Here is a 23,224-nt window from a genome sequence, read left to right as displayed (position 1 = left end):
CGGTTAGTTGTGGGAGTGTTTCGACGATTTTGCTTCTCGTGCTATTCTCCGCATCATGTCGAAACGGAGACGCCTGTTGAGTGTAGGGGAGCCGTCTCCGCTAGTTCTGCAGCTCGAAATCGACGCCGAGGAGGACAGCAGACGACGACGACTCGCACGTTTACGCTGTGAAGTTCGCCGAACTGTTCGCCGAACCACTTCCAGTGTTCAAAGTGCAGGAATACGTTCGCAAGGTTGTGCACACCTATTCTTACCTTCAATCATTGCGAATAACAGGCGCTCGGCTGATGTCGGGGAACTTTGGCTTGGAGCTAACGCGTCCGATACGGAGGCCGCCATTTGTTGAGACACCTTGGCCGGCCTGGCTGTTTGCAGTTGCCGTTTTGGCTGCGCCGCGTCGCCACGGTCGCGTGCTACTCCAAGATCGGGTTCGCGTTCGGTTGGGGAGCGGTGACTCTTGCTCGGATTAGGGGAAGCGGCGCATCGGCGTACTCCGAGTCGGAGTATCAGAGCGACCACCCTAATACAGCATCACCCTCACTCTTACTCTTACTCTTACTCTTACTCACACTCACACTCACACTCTCACTCTCACTCTCACTCCCACTCTCACTCTCACTCTCACACTCCCACTCACACTCTCACTCTCACTCTCACTCACACTCACACTCACACTCTCACACACTCACACTCACACTCACACTCACACTCTCACTCACACTCACACTCGCACTCGCAATCGCACTCTCACTCTCACTCTCAGTCACACTCTCGCTCTCACTCTCACTCTCACTCACACTCACACTCACACTCAACTAACACTCAACTCACACTCAACTGACACTCTCACTCTCACTCTCACTCACACTCACACTCAACTCACACTCACACTCTCACTCACACTCTCACTCTCACTCACACTCACACTCACACTCGCACTCGCACTCTCACTCTCACTCTCAGTCACACTCTCACTCACACTCTCATTCTCACTCACACTCACACACTCACACTCACACTCTCAATCACACTCACACTCACACTCTCACTCACACTCACACTCTCACTCTCACTCACACGCGCACTCGCACTCTCACTCTCACTCTCAGTCCCACTCTCACTCTCACTCTCACTCACACTCACACTCAACTCACACTCTCACTCTCACTCTCACTCTCACTCACACTCGCTCTCACTCTCACTCCCTCTCACACACTCACACTCTCACTCCACTCACACTCTCACTCTCACTCACACTAACACTCAACTCACACTCACACTCACACTCACACTCTCACTCTCACTTTCAGTCACACTCTCACTCTCACACACTCACACTAACACTCTCACTCACACTCATACTCTCACTCCACTCACGCTCTCACTCACACTCACAATCACACTCACACTCACACTCTCACTCTTACTCTCACTCACTCTCTCACTCTCACTCTCACTCTCAGTCAGACTCACACTCTCACTCTCACTCACACTCACACTAAACTCACACTCACACTCTCACTCTCCCTCTCACTCACACTCTCACTCTCACTCTCACACTCTCACTCTCACTCTCGCACTCACACTCACACTCTCACACTCTCACTGTCACTCTCACTCACACTCACACTCTCACTCTCACTGATACTCACACTCACACTCGCACTCTCTCACTCTAACTCTAACTCTCACTCTCACTCACACTCTCACTCTCACTCACACTCTCACTCTCACTCACACTCACACTCACACTCACACTGTCACTCACACTCACACTCTCACTCCACTCACACTCTCACTCTCACTCACACTCACACTCAACTCACACTCACACTCACACTCTCACTCTCGCTCACAGTCACACTCACACTCGCACTCTCACTCTCACTCTCACTCTCACTCTCAGTCACACTCACACTCTCACTCTCACTCACACTCACACTCAACTCCCACTCTCACTCTCACTCTCACTCTCACTCTCACACTCGCACTCACTGTCTCAATCTCTGTGAGGCCATTTGAGTTTATTTTGAGTACATTTTGAGTTTTGAGTCTATTTTGAGTTTGAGTACATTTTGAGTTTTGAGTAGATTTTGAGTTTTGAGTACATTTTGAGTTTGAGTACATTTTGACTTTTGAGTACATTTTGTGTTTTGAGTTCACTTTGAGTTTGAGTACATTTTGAGTTTTGATTCCATTTTGAGTTTTGAGTCCATTTTGAGTGTCAGTACATTTTGAGTTTTGAGTCCGTTTTGAGTTTGAGTACACTTTTGAGTTTGAGTACATTTTGAGTTTTGAGTCCATACTGAGTTTGAGTACATTTTGAGTTTGAGTACATTTTGAGTTTGAGTACATTTTGTGTTTTGATTAGATTTTGAGTTTGAGTACATTTTGAGTTTGAGTACATTTTGAGTTTTGAGTCCGAGTGAGTTCTGAGTTTTGCGCTCAATGTGAGTTTGAGTTTGAGTGAGCGCAGATGTGCTGCTCAGAATTGAGTCTGAGTTTGAGTGAGTGGTGATTCGAAAAAAAAATTGTGTGTGAGTTTGAGTCAGCCGCGCCAACTTTGCCGAGGTATGGTTAATCCCCAACACTTCAAAACGATCGTTTTCTGTACTGAATGGAAGGCCGATCGCTTGTTTGAGCGCATTTCTAATAAGACCGTTGATTTTTTTTTATTTTCTAGTCCGCTTTGAAATTGAGAAAGGGACTCACATAAGTAATTTTGCTTAGCACGAAGTACTGAATGAGTCGTGTTAGGCTTTCTTCTTTTATGCCTCTTGTGCCTGTTGGCTATACCCATGCAATTAATGACATGGTTAGTTGGGTGCTTTTCTCTAATTTTTAATGGTTTTCTTATCATGACCACTATCTTGAATTCTAAGGCCAATGACTCAGATACTGGCCACTGTAGGAATGATTGATTCATTTTGGGGTTTAACGCGCCGACGCAACCCAGGCGATGAGGCGCGCCGTAGTGGACGGCTCCGGATGAATTTTGACCACCTGGGGACCTTTAACGGGCGCCCAAATCTTGTACACACAGGCGTTTTTGCTTTCCGCCTCCATCAGAAAAGTGGCCGCCGCGGCCGGGAATCGAACCCACTACCTCGCGCTCAGCAGGCAACACCTTAGCCACTGAGCCACCTCGGCGGGTCACTATATGAATGAGTTGGTTGCCCGCGTAGAACTCGATGTTAGGTGTAGCAGGGTCCCGTTTGCGTCCTCTAATAGTCGTTCTGTATATTAAGAGTGCGCATTTGTTGGGGGGAAGCAATCGAGGCCTCGAGGGCGGACGTAATCGATTATCGCGTCTATTCCACTATGTAACGTGCCTTGCAAATGTCCGTCGCTGCCGCCGGCGACCCAGGGAGTCACGTCCTCGGCGTAGAGGTTGTAATTTAGAGTGCCATGGCTATCTCATTTAGTTGGTCGGGTAGTCCCATCATGAAGGCGTTAGATAAAAACGGCGGAAATACCAAGCCTTGCGGTGTCCCTCAGCCTCCGAACTCAAATTGGATCGATTCGATGTTTCCGATCCCTAGAATTGCCGTTATGTCAGACAAAAAATGAAGGAAGCTCACAACAACGCGTAAGACTTGAAAGTCGAAGCGGCACGCAACCTTCAATACCCTCACGACGGTTTGGGTCCACGACTGCAGCCGATTTGCTTCTTCGCTGCCACAACGACCTTTACTTCATCCTTGTTGCTATAACGGCGAAGAAGAAGCAAATCGAGGAAGCAGAACGAACGGACGGAACGCCCACTCTTAAAACTAGGCGCCCCCAGGTGCAACGTGCACCCTATCAAGTGTTCTTGGTCTAGCAGGTGGCGTGATTCCTCTCCCCACAGTCACAGCCCCGTCAATTACCCGTTTGACTCTCACGTACTAACTCAATGAACGTTTTTCATTTTCATTGCTTAGCGTGTTCGCTTCTGCTCGTATGCCGAAGTCCGGCAACATATCCGGATGGTGGCGCTGTACCTGTGTGGTTTGTCTGCATTGTAATGTTGCTGCTGTGAGTATGCCAAAATCCGGCTACAACTAAAAAGAAACGGTCGTAGTCGAAAGGGTAAGACGACTGACTTTAACTGCGTTGATCTACCCGACACTGGTTGGAAGCCTGCTGGTGCCAATAATTTCTTTTCTCTATACCGTTGTACCGAGTTTTTTAAAACGCCGAAATGAACGAATTGCTCAACAGCTTCGCTGGTAATTTGCAATGTAAATGTAAACTCGTTTTCGGGTCGCCAGTCTCTCGAGGCCCTCAAGAATCACGTCGTGACGGACGTTATACCTTGGTGAGGTGAAGACCGAGAATCGCCCTAATGTCGAACGAGAGCAGCCTTCGCCGTCGATTATCTGGTGTTTGATGCATTGCATGACGTCTTGGGTCGATAATTTTGCTCGGAAACCTACCATAATGTGAGGCTACAGGTCGTTTTCTTCCCATCTAGACAATTATTCTATTTACACCACATGCTCGAGAAGCTTACCAAAACACGAAGTTAGAGATATAGGCCTGAGGTTTTAACGATGTAGCTTTATCCCAGGCTTCCGTAACATAATTATTTTAGCCGTTTGTCATTAATGTGGCTGTGGCTATACTTACAAAATTTGCTCATATATTTGGTTAGTCCTCCATAGATACATCGAGGTTTCGAATAGTTTTATTCGTTACGCCGCCCGGACCGGGTGGAGAGGTAGTGTGTAACTAGTGTATTACAGCGCGAACCACGAACGTGATGGGGCGGTCTAGTTTTGGGTTGCCAATTGTCGCGTAGTTGTTGAGCGAAATCTTAAAGCGACACTGAAGGGATTTGTAAACATTGCGGGATTACTAACGCAAATTGTAGTCCGGAGTCCATAGGTCATGTTTCGACCACTCTGAGTACGTTTACGAGAATTTATTTAGTAGAAAAATCAATTCGAAAAGGCTGTCATCCTCTCTCCATACACGCCCATTTTCTGTGGCGTTTTCGTGTGACGTCAGGAAGAGATGACTTGGCTTGACTGCGCTACTGCACGGCTCGCCGACCTTCAGACAGTCAGTCGGCCCAGCGTTTAGTCCTCCGGCCGCCGACGGGTCGTCGCAATTCGTTCGCTAGTTGAAACTAAGCCATGAAACGTTTCTGAATGATAGAATGTGCGTTTAGTTGTTAGTTTTTTGCACCAAGTATTTAGTTAGTATTTATTTTGTATTTAGTTTGTAGTTTACTATTTAGTGTTTAGTATTTAGTTAGTATTTAGCTTGTTAGTTTGTACACTATATAAAGCTCCAAGTCCAGGCCGCTCTACGCAAGCGCTCCACAAGCGCACATGCGACGCTTCGCCGACTGGTATACGCTAGTAGGAAAATATAAGGCCACTTGAAGGCGGGGGAAGTCAGCGAAGTGAATATAGGTACTAAGGAAACAAAATCAACTGAAACTTCTACCGTACTGCGTAAAACTAGGCAGTGGGAAGCACTTTTTTGCGCTGGGTGAACAAGCACGGTGGTCAGTAGCACGACTACGCATCTTCGAACGCTTTCCCGTCTAAGAAATGCAATTGCTAGATGTGAGATACTGTGAAAATTTTGGGGACGCTTACTGCACGTGCGTTATACAACAAATAGTCACCTAAGCTGCTTGAAATACTAAAATAAATAAATGTTAAAACTAGTTATACATTCTATACCTCGTATTTCCTACGCGGGCAGTGCTTTTCGCCGAGTGGCCTGGAGCGCTAGGCAACTTATTTTGCAAGTTGCAAGTTAGAATCCCCGAGGATGCGTTCTTTTTTTGTAAGTTGGTTTTTTTGTTTTCGGCCGATGTTTTCTATACTGAGTTCACCATTTTTGGGCCGTAACGTTCACTGCTCCACGAACGAGTTCGCAGAACGCGCGCAGACTCACACTGACGTGCTAGCGAGTTCTCGTTGGCGTGCTGTTGCCATAAGCACCGAGTGTTTGCGGACAGTGGGCACATGCTAGAATCAGCAGACCATTGGCCTGGTGCGAACACGCTTTTTACGATACAGGCATGAGTGAGGCAAGCTCCAAATATGGGGGGAAAGCGCATGGCATTTTAGCGTCTGCGGTGGCGCAGAGGGCATTCATTCACTGCGTAGGCTTCGGCTAGTGATTGCTACGATTCCAAGCCGTCCTGGGAGGCTTATCTTAGGCATTTTACAGCCGACAACATGGCGGAAGTGTGGTATGACGATTATTGAGATATCGAGAATGCCCATCCAACAATAACGTCGTATGTCAAGCATGTTGTTTTACCGAACAGAAACCTAAACTTGTTTTAATGCTAACTTTGGACATCGTCCAATCACGGTGCACCTCCTCCCGACGTCACAGCGTTTAGTTGGTGCGGCCACCGCAGATCACGCATGGTAGTTTTTCTTCTTTCGGGCTTTATAAAATAATTACTGACTTATCAACCAGAAAAACAATGAAAAATGTGTTAATTTGAGCCAGTCTACGCAGTGCAAGCAAAAACGGGAGCTTGACAAATTCACTGCAGTGTCCCTTCAAGGTTCACCTCAACGTACCTGTCCTTAATTTCTGTAAGTATTTCGGCATCCGTACCTTTGTGCTCGTGCACTAGCCTGTCCAAGTTTCGCCGTTGAGTTGTATTACTATTGTCTGGGTCAATGAGACTGCGTAAGATGTTCCACTTTTGTGACAACCCCATCTGAAGGTCCAGGTGCTTAAAGGCCTCATTACAGTGTTGACGCGAGAGCCGAGTCGCATACTCTTCGATGTCTATATCTAGTGGCGCTATTCGCCTTCTCAGGAAATTGTTGTATTTCTGTTTATTTAAACGTTTCTGTAGGCGGAACTTTGCTTCCCACATGTGCAGGAGTTTGACGTCTCCATATTGAAGCTCGTTTTCCCCCGTAACGGTGTCCGTGGAGTGTTCACTTGTTCCCTGAGTCGTGCTGTCCCTTCGTCTATATCATCGATTTCCGTTGCATCATCCCCGGTCCCTCGTTCTGTGTGTCGAAGGGCCCGGAATGCGTCCCATTTCATTATTCTTACTTTGTTGCCCCTTGGTTTGGACGGTCCAACCTTTATGTTCCTAGAAACGATATAGTGGTAGTGTTGCCACCTCGAAGAGGAACGGGGTAACTGAGAAAGATTGCGAAGATGACGCATTAGCTCAGGCTCCCCAGAGAGGGCCGCACGAGTCCACTGAGCGCGATAATGTGTCGGTGTCGGTTTCCGCTGTCTCAGCTGTCACAGTGGAGTGTTCAGATTAGCCTGAGGCCTTGAAAACTCATAACCGTTCGCGTGACGACGTGATAGGGGCAGTTGAAAGGGGCAATGTTACTACAGAGCACGTCGTGCTCATCTCGCTCTCAGCAGATTCTCCCGAAGACAGACCACTATCGGCTGAGCTAGTTCAGGTTCCGGTGTCGCGTGTGGCTGAGACGAAGTCGGAAACCGAGCAGCAGGATCCTTGGAGAGAGAACTAAAACACGGTTTGATGTTCACCTGCTGAGTGTGTTTGTAAAAAGGCGACAGGTGGCAGGAGCGGAACTACTTGCAGATATACTTTCGGCGAAAGTGCTCGCCAAGGCAACGCCGTGCGGTAGCATTGCGTCAAGCCTCCGCGCAACTCGATGCCTCCGAGAATGAGCGCGCGCGCCTTGCTCGAGCATTAGAAATCTGGCCACTTTTTTCCGCGCACTCGATCCTTGTCTCGAAAAATGACCAATGTCCTCACAACCGGCCGCAGCAGCCTTCACAGAACGGGCGCACCGAAGGTGCGATTCAAAAAGGGGAGGGCTCAGAGCAATGCCGACAGCTCAAGTCCCAGCTCCCAACGCGGGAAGTGGCCTGTAGACGCCTGACTTTCTCAATGGCTGACGGCCAACAGGGTGCCAGACGAGTCGAGCGGACCTCGCATGGGATCTCCAACAAACCCGCCGTGTCTGCGCGACAAGCCAAGTCTATCGTCCCAGTTTGGTATCACCGTGATCAGCAAGTCAAGCGGCATCGACTGATACCATTTTCATCGCCGTTGGGTCACCCGCACTCTCAAAATCAGTGATAGGAGATCCCCGCAGGTGTGTCGCCTGGCTAAGCTTAACGAGCCTCGCCTCGCCACATGCCCAACCCGGCGTAGCTACGGACGCCGCCACCGCGATGCTCGCCGACGCGACCACCGACGCCGCGCAGAATGCTGCAGATTCTACGATTCCAGCGATGTCTACCGAACAAACTACGAGTGACACTGCCTTAACCATGCCGAACTCCCCGCCGTCAAATGCCATACCGGAGACCTCCGGGGACGAAATGCACGCCGCCGTCGATGAAGACGAAGATTGTTCTACTGAGTCACCCCATAATCCAACCGCTGGATAGTAGTGCGCCGTAGACACCGCGCCTTCGCGTCTGCGGTACCACTGAATCACAGCCCCGCAACCGGCAATATCCGAAAAAGCCCGAGCCCACCAGGCCGACAGTTCGTTCCCCCCCAATCACCCCTTCCGCCCTCGGACATCAAGATAGTCCTGAGGCCACGAGGCGGCCTGAATCTCTCCCGCATTTCTCCCCTGGAACTCGCAGCTCTCCTGCAGCTACAAGCGCAGCTACCACCCAACCATGGAGACCAACTTCGCTTGCATTACCAGTCTGATTTCATCGTAGTGAGTACTGCGCATGAGGACCGCGCCCTGCGATACGCTTCACTCACTACGCTCAGCATCGAAGGGAAGACCTATGCCCTCGCCACACATGTGCCAGCACCGACGAACACCTGCGCCGGAGTCATCTCAGGGCTGCCACTAGACCTTCCACCAGAAGACATCATCAACACGCTCATTGAGCACAACCCGCATTTACAAATCATCGACGCAAGAAGAATGGGATCTACTCCTCTATTCCAAATTACATATAACGGAACAAGAGTGCCCTACTGGATCCGTTATCAGATGGTTACATTTCGCTGTCGCCCCGCCAAGCGCAAGACTGAGGCATGCCATCTCTTCTGGGCCACCGGGCACAGACCGGATATCTGCCCCAACCCCAATGCTCCTCCACGCTGCCCAACATGTGGCCTCAGCTCCCCACCAGATCAGCATATTTGTCACGCCCTCTACATCATCTGCTCCGGCCCACACCCCACGGGATCCCCTCCCTGTCCCCAACGCTACCGACCCAGACCGCCCCCAAGAAAGGACACCCGAGCTTTTGGGGAAGACGTCCACTACTTCAACCAACTCGAATCAGTCTCACGTAACACAACTGCCCCCAACAAGACCCCCAACAACGCATCCGAGAAGGACTTTCCTTCCCTATCGACTGAACAGCATCAACCTGTGAACCACCCCAAGCAACACCCCCACCAGTCTCTACAAAACGGATGCGGTGGAAGCGACGCCAACAGGCCGCACTCAGGAACTCCCAAGGGGCCAAAAGCAACCTACGCCCATGTGAGCTCCCATCACCTACCTGCCACTCCTCCTTCCCACAAACCTTCCTTCCCTGCCAACCCTACCGATCCCATCCTCCACGAGTTACAACTACTGAGACAAGCAGTTGCCCGCCTGAGAGCCGAAAATGCGCAAATGCGAGCTCACCCTGTGCAACCTACACAACCACTACAAGTCTCTCAAAGTCCGCTCAACCAGAACAAAAAGCGAGCTTCCGAATCCCCCGACCAATCCCCCCAAGACCGCGTTACCCATCTGGAAGAACAACTCAAAGAACAAACTTCGAATATAACTGTCCTCCTCGACACAGTCCGCGCCCTCACCGAGCAAACATCCCGCATGCAATCTCACCTTGAAGCACTAACCCGTATCCTCCCTGCCTCCACCTCCCATCAACCTATTCTAAATGGCCCACCCAACCACCTGCTCTAATACTCTGCGCGTATGGCAATGGAATTGTCGAGGATTCCGCCGTAAACGCGCAGCGCTGCAAGCCCTTATCGACGGCACACCCGAACCCCCCGACGTTATATCCCTCCAAGAACCAGAACCAGAATGCAAATGTCTTCACTTCCGCACAATTCAAAAGGACTCTTACACCGCCATACTAGTCAGTAAAAAGCTCACAGCACAATACCTAGAACTGCGACCCGACCTCCCCCCTCACACATTCATACGCCTCATACGCAAGACTCACACCACCCAGCCCACCTACATACTGAACGTGTACAGCTCTCTTTGACTGCAACACACCTTCCACTAACTGTTCAAACTATCTATAAGACAGGCGAACAAAGCCCCTTAATAATTACCGGAGATTTCAATGCCCCTCACCCAGCTTGGGGTTATTCAACTCAGAACGAAAAAGGCAGACTCTTATGGGAAACCACACAGCATCACCGCCTCACCATTGAAAACGAAACATACATTCCCACCCGGGACGGCACCAGCACACAGCGAGACACATCTTCAGACCTCTCCATTACCAAACATACCCACCGCACCACGTGGCAACGTTTGCACCATACCCTCGGCAGTGACCATTACATTCTTAACATCACCACTACTACAGCACCCCTTACAGCAAAAAAAACCCGACCACACAATAATCAATTGGCACCAATTCCGAACTACCTGCATGCAAGCACTTCCCATCAACCCAACACCTCAATCATTTAACCTAACGGAGTGGATATGCGGAATACACACCGATGTGCAGAAACATACCTCTACGATTACAGCCTCAACGCCCTCCTTAACTCTAGACCCCAGACTCGCACACCTCTACCAGGCGCACCAGGGCCTCAAAAAAAGGTGGAAAACGCAACGCCACAATAGGAAGCTACGACGCAGAATTGCCCTCCTAGAACGCGAAATCGAGCATCATAGCATGCAACTGCAAACCACCGCTTGGGGACGCATGTGCGACAGCCTCTCTAAAGGCCTCAGCATGAAAAGAACATGGCGTATACACAGGCACCTACTCGACCCCTCTACATCCAAAACAGAATCCCAAGCACGCCTCAACCTATTAGCCCATAATGTCACGGGACACGACCATACGTGGCCGCAAATTCTTACCGACACTTACATTTCGCCGCCGGAACCACAAGTGCCTTCTGTAACATACTCTGGCACACCAAACCTCCAACTAGACACCGCATTCACATTCGCCGAGCTGCAATCTGCCCTACATACCCTCACCCGCACCACGACACCTGGACCAGACGGCATAACATACACTACCCTCCGAAACCCAGAACCTCACTCACACCAACAAGTACTCGACTGCTAAAACCACTGCTGGGAAACCGGGCACCTACCAACAGAATTTAAACATGCAACCATAACACTGATCCCCAAGCCTCACAAACCTCTCTCAGCGTTCAATTTACGTCCCATTTCGCTCACTTCATGCATCTGCAAACTCTTTGAACAGATGATAGTATCTCGTCTTAATCAGCACCTCGATAAACAGCGTCTTCTCCCCGATAACATGTTCGGATTTCGCGCACATCTGAAACCAACGACATTGACCTCCAAATTTATCATCAACTACTCGAAGCACTCCCGGATCAAGACACGTCGGCAATTCTTACCATAGATCTAACGAAAGCTTTTGATCGGATCTTCCACTCAGCGATTTTGTCCTCATTAAATAACTTGAAAGTAGGCGCAAATCTCTTCAATCTTGTTCAATCCTTTTTGTCTGACCGTACAGCCACCCTTAAACTCGGCAATAGACAATCCCCAACCCTGCACCTCCCTAACAGTGGCACCCCCCAAGGTTCAATCTTATCACCCACACTGTTTAACATAGGTCTCATCCCTCTCGCTACCGCGCTCATCAATATTCCCTCACTCCACAGCAGTCTATACGCCGTCGATATAACAGTGTGGGTAACTCACGGCAGTGACGCCCACATTGAATCCACCCTTCAAATCGCAACGGACACCATAAACAAGTTCGCCCACTCAGCAGACCTATCATGCGCCCCTGAAAAGTCCCACATGCTCATCCTAACTCCGCGCCGCCGGCCCACCCCTTGGCCTCCCCCCATACAAATCCACATCAATGACCAACCAATAACACCTACGCCATCCTTCACCATACTTGGACTGACCCTACAGGAAAATCGAGGGAACTCTTCCACAATACAAACACTCAGCCGATACGCGACACAAATAGTAGGACTTATCCGTCGAATCACCACCCACGGCCATGGCCCTTCCAAAAAAGAGAGATTACGACTCGTTACAGCTCTCTTCACCTCACGACTCACATACTCCCTTCCTTACTTATCGCTTACAAAAGCGGAACTCGACAAATTGGAAGCCTTGCAGCGCAGGGTATACAGAGCAGCACTTCTGCTTCCACCAAACACCTCTACCATCCGCCTACTTTCAACTGGAACATTTAACACAATCCCCGAGCTCCTCGAAGCCCACCGCCTTAGCCAACCTGCTCGTCTATCCACAACTCCCACAGGTTCCATCGTCCTGCAACAACTCAACCTCCCTGCTCCAGGCCCCCCCGCCCACCTTTACCCCCTACCCCTATCTCACCGCGAAAACCTCGAAATCCTCTCTCTTCCCCGTCACATGCATCCTAACCACCACACAGCCCGACGAAGGGCCCGCGCCTTGGCACACTTACGCCTATTCCCCCCATCTCCTGACTCCATTTACGTAGACGCCGCGGAATATAGACACCGACCAGCTTTTGCGGCTGCTATTATTACAGAAGACAGACCGATCCCAGTAGCGGCAGCCACCATCCGTACAGCCCACCACCACGAGGCCGAAGAAGCGGCAATAGCTCTGGCCATAACACACCAACCACCCTCATCTCACATATTCTCCGATTCTAATACGGCCGTACGAAATTTCGCGAGGAGACACATCTCCTTCCCTGCTCCCCAAATTCTCCTATCCCGCCGTCCTCCAAACGAAATCATATTCCTGCACTGGACCCCCGGCCACGTGGGCTTTGGCGGTGCGGAAACGGCCCATCTGGCCGCTCGAGAACTCATTTACCAGACGTGGAAGTCTCACTGCACGCCGCACGAAACGCTCGCAAACCCCTACTTACTTTTAGCGACATTACCTACTACCGCCCCCTCACACGTCTCTTCATTCACCTTGGACAGATTACGGCGACAATTACAGACCCACTCCCTCTCCACCAGACACGTCCTCCACCACATCTATCCCACATTATATCCCCGCCGAAACTGCCCGGCATGTGGCGCTCGAGATACCACGCCACCCGCCATTTGGGAATGCCCTTCTTTACCCCCGCTCCGTTTACCCGACCCTCCCACTACCTGGCTGGAGGTGACCGAGAGCTCCTCGCCCGAGCTACAGCTCCTGACCGCCACTAGGGCTCAGGATTACCTGGCGCGCCTCCCTCACCTGAGGGACACTCGCTAGGACTGAGCCTCGTCAGAAATAAAGTTATTCTCTCTCTCTCTCTCTCTCTCTCTCTCTCTCTCTCAGTCTCTCCATCTCTCTCTATCAATGGCTTTCTTTGTCCTGTTGCAGTTTTCGCCCGTTACGACTGCATTTCTTTTTGTGTTGGACGTTTCCATTGACGCGAAATGTCCCCCTTTCAAATTTCTGTGCTTGGCTAAAGTACTGCTTAGCTAAAATACAACTAGTGTACTTATTTAATCCAGTGCTTTTGGCGCCACTAAAAGCCTGGTAAAGTTTAAGTGTGGAATTGCATTCGCGCTTGCCGGCGATGAAGTTGTGCTTTCGGTGCTGTTCTGGCGCTTGCCTGACCGAGCCGGACACGTTCCTGGGGACAACTCTTCGCCCAGGGACTGACCCGATGAAGCTCTAGCACAATAGGCAGTTTTAGTTTCACGTACGTAGAAGCTTCACGCACTTAGAGCTTTCTGCATGCGCAGAGCGCAAAGGGTCCCGGTGTGTCTCACGGAAGTACGTGAGATTCGAATTTTTGCGTTGCGGTTTTAGGTTGCTTCCGTACGTGCAGTTGACCAACATGGCGGTGACCTGCCCTCCCGCTTCGCAGCGATAACAGTTTCATCGCTAATCCCTAGATGCGATATCATGTTCTAAGCTGTTGGGTTCACCTTAAATCATCCGTTATTACCCTAATTAAAAGATTCAATCGAAAAACGCCTTTTGTTTTTCTGATATAAGGGCGATTTCTCAGCTGTTAGGACAAGTAGCTACAGCAGTGTCGGTGTCTGTTACTAGATAGCGCTCGTAATAACGCGCAGCAAGAGTTCATGTATACAGCTCAACTAGGGGACCAGAATTGTACGACCATCCACCATCTTGAGTTCTAGGCCGTGCGGGAAAGCCACCTGTCTCGAGTTTGAAGTTCGAGAAACGCAGACCAAAATATGTTTGGAGATGAGGTTGAGAGCAATGGACCAACGTAGGTGGGCAGCTAAGGTTTTGAGGTACCTATACTTGAAAAGCGTGGACACGCAGTGGTTAAGGAAGACTAGAAGGCTAACGATGAAATACGGAAAGTGCAGTGGAGAACCCCAAACAGCCAAGGTAACCAAAAAAGAGGCAAGGCAGATAGAAGCGAATAAGTGGAGAGAAAAAAATTGAAGCTAAAGTGTTGTTAGAGATGTACAGCGCTGAGAAGATGAGCATCAGAAAGGAAAATTTCTACGATAATTCGCAGGGCAGTGCTTTGCTTTTTCAGGCTAGACCAGGTTGCTTGCGAACTAAGATCTTTGTGGGGAAGTATTCACAAAATGATGGTGTATGCGTGGTCTGCGGAAAAGAAACAGAAACTATGCGGCACATTGTGTTAGAATGCGAGGCCATCCATCCAAATCTACATGAGCGAAATATTCGGCTTCCAGAAGACCTAAAATTGAAGGGTAGCACAGAGGAAGCTAACTTCAAGGCTGTCGAGGCGACGAAAAGAAGATTAGAATGCTGGTGGACGAAAAGCAGAGAGGGGAATGTTGCCTAGCCCAGCTACCACCTGTAACAGGAAAAAAAGTATTTTGTGCCTAATAAGGGTTTTGTGCCTGCCCTAAGCAGCGCTGGTATTGAACCAGGAGTGGAAAACATAGGTATATTAGCCCTTTTCGGCAAGATGACATATCCTTTCCCTGCTACAAAGGGGACACCAATAGCAATCATCAATCATCATCATCATCATCATCTGAGCTGCCACCGGGCCGTCGCGCCAGCGGTAGTGGCAAGGAGGAGTGGCGAGGAGCGGGCGACAACAACTGGCGCACCATGGTCGGCTGCTTGTAAGCTGAGCGGCCGCCGCTTCGCCGTTCCGGAACTCCGAGGTTTCGGACCAGGTGCTAGTCACCTCCCGAGGCCTCCAGATCGCTGCGGCCCTGTGGGTAGCCGCCACCGCCCCATAAGGGGGAGCTCCTTCAATAAATGTTATTTCTCTCTCTCTGTCTCTCCGCAACCACCGATGCGCAGTTGAGCAGAACTTACTGAATACTGGGTCTTGCGCGCAGCACTGAAAGCGGGCTTTCCTGTCGAACTGGAACCCATGGCATGTGGCAACCTGACGCGCAACTCTCGGGCTTGAGCCCGCAAAATATTGCCGTGACCCAAGTTTTGGTATTGCTTTTTTATTTTTGTCGCCACTATCTGACCGCACACGACTGTATTATCTTGTTCAGAGGGCCGACCACCCACTTCTTTTGGATGGAGCATGATTTACTCAACAATGCTTCTAAAATCAAAAGGCCGGCTTGCTCGCTTCCTTCTCTCCAAACGACAGACGTCCCGCCGCTGTTCCCATAGGTAAGCGTCTGAAACAGTCGCCGCTATCTTAAGAGTACTGACACGAAATTTTCCTGTTAGGTTTTTGTCGCTGCTATGGGCGCCTACGAGCCCACTAATCATACAATAGCACATTAGACGGTCGATAGTAGCGTAAATAATTGTTTATAGCCTCGTTTATTTCCTGTCAGTTCCGGTTTCCACAAAATGAACACCGAAGCAGCCGCTATGACAGGACGGTGGTCGTGACATCACCGTTCTCGTCGCACCACTGGCGGTGTGGACCCGTGCGCCCTCGCGCTTGCTCGCGTGCCCAGACCGGCCGTGGCATGGAGGAAACAATACCCAGGAGAGGCCCCTAGCCACAGAGTTTGCGCTAGAGGGGGCACTGGCGCTAGTGTCCATGCGAGCCGCCAAATGGCGGCTTCAACCCCCCAGGAGGCGGCCATGCCGGAAGGATGCCTGATTTTCGAACTTGGCTTGACCCAGGCGTTGTCTCGAATGACTCAAAGTGCCTTTTTAAATGGAGAGCATTTCAGTAACTCACGATGTCACCCGCGTTGACGTCCGTAGTCGTAGTCCGCACTCCTCCCCCAACACTATATAAAAAAAATACTATCCGGCGCCTGGTTTCGATCCCTCGACCCTGCGGGCGGAACGCAATGTACATGGTGCTCTAGCAGCTCTACCCACTGCGCCACAAAGCCGACACAGAATGGGAGGCTACGAACGCGCCTTATATCCTTGACTCATTCAAACTACGTCAAGAAGCTGCTGATACAACGCATTCACTACCACCAACTCCCCAAACACTAAACCTTAACGAAATACACCAACCCCCTATGCGACGCATTTACTCGAGTCCCCCTCGTGGGGAGATGGTCCCAGTTTTTTTTTAAATACGAAAGATAGAACTAATATTCATTCTTGTATAAATTAGTATCCGTAAAAACAAATTGTTCTTGTTATTTTATATTGAATTAGAAGCATTCTTCTATCAGGCGGAGTAAAACTCGTTTCCCCGAAGTCCGGTGTCGATCAGGAACCCAATCGCCCGGGCTCCAGTTGATTTGGCAGGAGGCTGGCAGGGTGATGGTGTTGAAGTTCTGGGAGACGGCGGTCGAATTGACGGACTCAAGGCGTTGGAGTTGATTAAATGAAACGAAGGGTTTATATACAGCTATTTACATCGAGTAAATGGAGCTTTCAATAGCTCCCCGGTACCACACGAAGTACAACCGGTTATACCCAATTGCAACAGTACAAAAGCAGGCCAACCGGCAAAGAGAATTTTGTCCACACGAAGATGGAGAGAAATTAACGGGAAAGACTTTCTTGCAACCCACCGCCAGGGGGACGAGCCCGGGGGGACCCCTCTTGTCCCCCCTAGGAAAAAGCCGGATAGGGTGGGTTGCTGGGAACGGGAACTTGGACATCGGGAATGGTTATGGGAAAAAGGGTGGGAATGATGGAAGCAATTTTGCTCCAATCCTTTTGTCTGATTCTCTTCCAAGACTGATTGCTCAGCGAGGGCATCATACAGTGCCAATTGCCAAATATGCGGCCCCTGCCACGGGTTACCGCTCACCCATAGGGTCCGATAACTGGGCCCAAACTGTCGGAGACAGGAAGTACCCTATTTAGTGGTGACGGCCGGGTCCCCCTCCGACCCCCAGCTCTGCGGCCGATGCGTACTAACGTCCTCGATCAACTGTCCCGCACAAGGTACTCATGAATCACCAGTGAAGCTTTCCACGATACACGGGTACTTGCAACACCTGCTTTTCACGGTCTCCGGACACCGGAAGTTTGTATGCGAACGTTAACTGAAATCCACGTTGGCAAGCCAACCACGTTCGCAAGGGTCCCACAGGGCTGTTCTGCGAGCCCTTTTCTTATGTCCTCCTCTGTGCCTACTCTTTCGCTCAATGGAACAAGAGTCTTGTGGCATTGCCGCTGGGCTGGGCGGCTCGGCGGAGGAGATCGGTCCGGGCCTACTAGCCGTTACTAAGCCAGGAGAGTTTCCCCAGTCGGTGTACTAACCTCACCTTTCCTCGTTTTCCCCGTGCGGAACACCAAGTAGCTCGTGGTAGCACGTCCCGTGGCAGCCAGAGAAGATCAGTCTATAGGCCCCTCGCAGCAAGGTTACAGGGGGGCGCGACCCCCCCCCCCGGCCTCATACGGACTGTACAACATCTGGCCGCCATGACATTTGGTTACAGGGGTATGTCACTCCCCCCGACTTATTGCGATCAGGTCGCTGGCCCCGCCAAAGCTTGCGGTTACAAGGGTCGCCAGTCCCCCGGCCCGTAAGGGTTTCCCGAATTTAATCGGTATTCCCAATACAAACGACTGTACACTTCAGGCACTTGCTACTTTCGCAACTTGACTCGCCGGCCTCCTCCCACGCTGGATTACAGGGGTGCGTTACTTCCCCCGGCCAAAGAAAGTCATAGTTGATCGATCTCGACACGCTTTCCTGCTTCAATCGCATTGCCAAGTGCCGGGTTGACACCCGACCGCCCGACCTCCGCGTAGGACCTGATTCCAGTTGTACCAGGAACCTCCGCAGTGGCGGCCGTTTTGCACGCTCCCAGGGCAGGGATTGTGAGGCCTCCCCGATTCCTCGAGGAGGTCTCGTGGAATTACCGTACTTCCACGCTCTGGCCCCTATGACATTAGGTTACAAGGGTTTGTCACAACCCCCGGCCTGCAGACCAGTTCGCAAGTTCAACAGAACGAGCCCCAAGCTATGGTTACAGGGGTGTGCACGCCCCCGGCTCGGTAGTGGTCTACCCATTGCTTCAGCAATGGTACGCCAACACTACGTGCGAACTGTACCGCTTGAGCGCAGTGATTACGTTGCAACATTGACCCGCTGGCTTCCTCTCACGCTGGATTACAAGGGCGCGTTACCACCCCCAGCCTTTGGCCTCCTCCCACACTGGATTACAGGGGCTCGCTACTTCCCCTAGCCAAGAGAGTCATAGTTGCTCCACAAATACCATCTTTCGGGATAAAAGGGATCCTCTGAGGAACTCCCAGTGGCTCTGCACTTTCGCCCCCAAGACTGAAGGTTACAAGGGCTCATCAAGTTCCCTCGGTCAGCAGACCAGTTCGCATTAAAGGCCCCTTCCATGCTCCGGTTACAGAGGTTCGCTACACACCCGGCCTCATTGTGTGTACCCATGCTTCAGCATGGCACGATAAAACGAACTGTACCGCGTGTACCCCTATGACTTGGGTTACAAGGGCTCGTCACCTCCCTCGGCGAGCAGATCGGTTCGTGTTTATAGGCCCCTTCCTAGCTGCGGTTACAGGGGCTCGCCACTCCCCCGGCCTCATAGTAGCGCTCACATTGCTTCAGCAACCTCGCGCCACTATAACACAAACTGTACCGCTTGGTGCAGTTGCACTTCGCAACATTGACCCCCCGGCCTCCACCACACTGGATTACAGGGGCGCGTTACCGCCCCCGGCCAAAGAGAATCATAGTTGATCCACAGAAATTTGCGACCGCAAATTTTGTTCGAATTACCATTCCAAGCACCAACCTCGGTAGCCACCCAGGCTGTCCGGGCCTGCGTCCGCATCACGCATCGGTGTTCTTGGAAGGCACTTGCCCGCAGAGTACCTGGGAGTTGCTCAAGCTCCCATGGGCGTTGAATACCCAATACAGTGGGCCTGGCACACCACTGACTCCTGCCATTGCGACGGACCGAAGCAGGACAGTTGAGTTGAGTTGCGGGTTTAGCTTACCTCAACGCGTCCGAGTTTATATGAACCCCGTCCAAAGAATCGAGGTGAGGGGAGCGGCGGGGTTCCCGGAAAAGGGGCTACGGTATTTTCACGATTGTAACGCGCACCCTATTTTGCTAAAAGGTAGCTTAATATTTGCGTGCGCTTTACAATCGGGCTCAAAACCGAAATAGGCTTTAAAGCGGCCAGCAGCACTGCGATGCGCAACGGACACGAAGTACCCGCAAAATCCAACTCAATCCAATAAAAACAATCCGTCAACACCACGTGAGTGAATTTCGGCGCACTGATTCCTCAATGGCATGCCGCATACCCTGGTCAGCTGTTGCACATTTTTTTGTGTTTCTGCTTAGCCCCTAATGCTTAGAATTATGAAGATCAAGGCACTTGAAATCGCAAGCAGCTTCAGCGTTCCCCGCGATAACTTTATTTCCAGCAGCAGCTGGATAAGCACCCGTGTGAAGCACAATTCATTTTTGGCTTCCAGAGCTGCATACGCCAAATAAAATCTCCCTCTTCCAGGTACATGGTGTCATGTCTTTTCCATCTGCGCAGTAGCGTCAGTGTCACTTTTTTTTTCGAATTTTCCTGCGCGAACTTACCAGCGCGTTACGATTTGGGGCGCGGTAGAACCGCGAAAATACGGTATTCTTCTCCCCGCTTCCCGCCGACTCAGCCCGACGAGCGAGCTAACCCACCCCCTGCCTCCGAGTTGACTGGACTCGCCGCGACGGCTCTCTGACCACCCCGTCCGCTTATACATGGGGGTGTCGAGTCCAAAAAACCTGTTTATATCAACTCAAAGCGCCCTCGTCGGGTCAATGTAAACGGGGCTAATGGGGGATTAACCCTGTGGTATGCGGTGGGCCAGACGATCCGTCTCCCGTGCTCGCCGTCACGAATTAGCGATGGCTACAGCGCAGTGTTGGCAGTGCTACGTCGCTAGACAGAGCGGCGGGTTCTCACGCGCAGCCCGGGCGCCTGGCCGCTATTCTCGTAAGTGGACCTTACAGGCGGGAAGATATTTGTAAAGTTCATACACGGCTGAGCATAGCAGACCCGACGATTAGGCCGATTAAGCGGTAAAGCGTTTTTTCTTTTTGTGTACGAGTCCCCGTTGGCCGGCGGCTGAAGCGGGCGGCGGTACTGTATTCCACAAGTTTGCATGGTCACGGGCGGGTACAGCGATTGTGTACGTGCCTTGTTCACGCCAATAATTACGGGCACCTTACCACCGACGGCAAAGGGCAGCCTAGCAGATGACGGTTGCTTTGGCGGAATTGTTCTGTGCATACGTCCTATCCTCGCTTGTTTCACCGCTTTCTACCGTAATAAGGTGCTGACCACGATCAAGTTGGTGGTGACCCACCTGCCGGACGAAGCTCCCGCGATGTTGTTTTGCGACGAAAAATTAGACGCGGTACACATAGATACTTACTGCTGGTAAAGGTGTTTTATTTGGCTTAGCCGCTCATGCATTCGTGTTGTTCTCGCAAGCGTCGTCGTGAACCGAACTAAGATGGAACGGCGTGCCTATCTTGTGCCTACCACCTACCTTGTGCGGAATCGCGAGTTCACGTCCGTTTTCAGAAATGCCGCAGAACATGACTAGTTCTATTGTAGGGGATACATGGCGGTGCTACGGCTTTGTGCACCCACTTCATTCAAACTGAGCAGTATTTGATAATAGGAGCCACTGGAATGGGGCGCTAACAGCAGTTCTGCCCAGGAACAAGCCGTCGACGCTTTCGACACCGAAACCGAAACTGCCGGCGCAGAAAAATCCGAAGCCACGTGCACATAACAACCGCCCAGGCTCAAGTTAAGCCAAGTTCAAAAATCACGAGTCTACGGGCCCTATTCTCGACTGCACAAATTCCCTGGAAATTCGCCATGTTTTTTACGTAAGCACAACATAAGCATTCAGTGGCGTGCTGCACCTATAGCTATGATCGCTACTAAGGTATCAAATATTGTGCATAAAAGATATAAAAACACTTGGCATGTACTACAAAAATTAAGACGGTAGCTGAGGCTGAAAAGAGAAACACATTTCTTTAGGTCAAAAGTGGCGTCAACACCACAAGCCGATCGAGTAATGTTGATCCAAAAGCGAGAGAAAGGCGGATGTCGAGCTAAAGAACACCACACAATTTTTTACCCTATGTATTTATTTATTTCAATCGATTTTAGTAGCATAGTTGGGCTCTCTGCTTCAATGCAGGCTTTGTTGCGTTATCACCTTCCCGGCCGCCACCTCCGCCACGCTATCGTCTGCCGATATATGTTACAACTTTATGGCGTGATAAGAGAAAAAGACGGCCGCGACCATCGCTTGTATGACACATAAGAGCAGCGAAGCGCTACGCCTAATAACCGCGGAGCGTACCGACGTCTCCGATTCACTCATTCGTCAAGCTCGACTTCAATCAGCGCTGTAATGAACAAAAGAGTCACATTCCTTTGTTAGTTTTCTCTTGAGTTCGATCATGTTACCCAGCAGCTTACTGGGAGGTGCGTGGACAAATACCATGCATTGGGTTCTCTTTGTCACGGAGAGACTTGTACAGCCCTGTTATGTCGCGGTAACTCCAAACAAACAATCTTTTTTTATTTCCAAACTTAAAAGCAAAATACTGCTCGTTATTTGTATGCTCCGTGATCGCTGACTTAGAAACAGTTGAAACTATAAATTGTTTCGGTAGGAAACATGCCTTAAACAGCGTGCATGCGAAACTGCGCCGGCTGCAAATTCGCGGACGTTTCACGGTACCGAAAGCCGGGGTAATTTTTTGCCTTATTTTGCGACGAATTTTCAAGCTGTTCCGTAACATTACGTCACTTTTACGCAGGCTAAAATTGCCAATGCATGACGTGATCGTTCCCGCCAACTGTTTAAATTACGTCATGCCTTCTCAGCCAATCAAAGAGAGGGCGTGTATTACAGGCGATATTGTTGTTGAATAGCAAAGACAGGCCTACATTGTCATGTCTAGTGCTTTTATTCTCGCTTTTCATTGCCGGCCAAGAATTATGCGTTTTCAGTAAAGAAAAATAAGGCAAACTTCAGAACTGGTGCCCGTAAAGGTCATAAAACGTTCACAAAAACGGTCACAGAAACATTTACCCTCCCAGTCCAAGCCTACCTCACCTCCGGAACCGACCTCAAAAGGTACGTTGTGAATGGAGTAGATGTCGGGCAGGATCAAGCGACTCTAAGTGCGGACCTCACCTGTCCAACTCATAAGGTGGTGTCGGCGCGATACCTAGGACGCAGCCGTACATGACTCGTCACCTTAAGTGGGCCTCCGGAACCACCTTCCTGCCTTTACTACTTTGGGTGTATCCTTCGCGATATTCTACTACCAGTGTTTACGTCTTGGACATATGAAGGCCTCTTGTCCGACTCCTCCAAAGGACGCAGACATGGAAGCCCCGATAACGCCAGAATATCGCTGCTCATTGTGTCGCAGCAACGACCACGACATAACGTCTGCGAAGTGCCCAACAAAGTGCCGCGCAACAGAGAAACTGCGGGAAAACCGTCGACAAACGCGCCAAAACAAACCTACGGCAGACACTGGCTCTATGCTAGCACTGTCGAACAGGTACGAAGTATTTGCAGAAGAACAGGAATGTGACGAATCTACGGAGCCAAATGGGAGCCAACCACTCGGCGACCACACCTACGCTACTGCGATGAAGCGGCGACGTCAAGCACCAGGCAATACCCGCAAGGAACCATTGCCTTCAACTACGGATGGCGCGGATAGCGTGGCTGCTTTGGACCA

This window comes from Haemaphysalis longicornis, unplaced genomic scaffold (genome assembly GCF_048455015.1).
Source record: "Haemaphysalis longicornis isolate Haplotype H1 unplaced genomic scaffold, Haemaphysalis longicornis Haplotype H1 scaffold_1, whole genome shotgun sequence".
NCBI lineage: Eukaryota > Metazoa > Arthropoda > Arachnida > Ixodida > Ixodidae > Haemaphysalis > Haemaphysalis longicornis.
Note: the sequence above shows the minus strand (reverse complement) of the source record.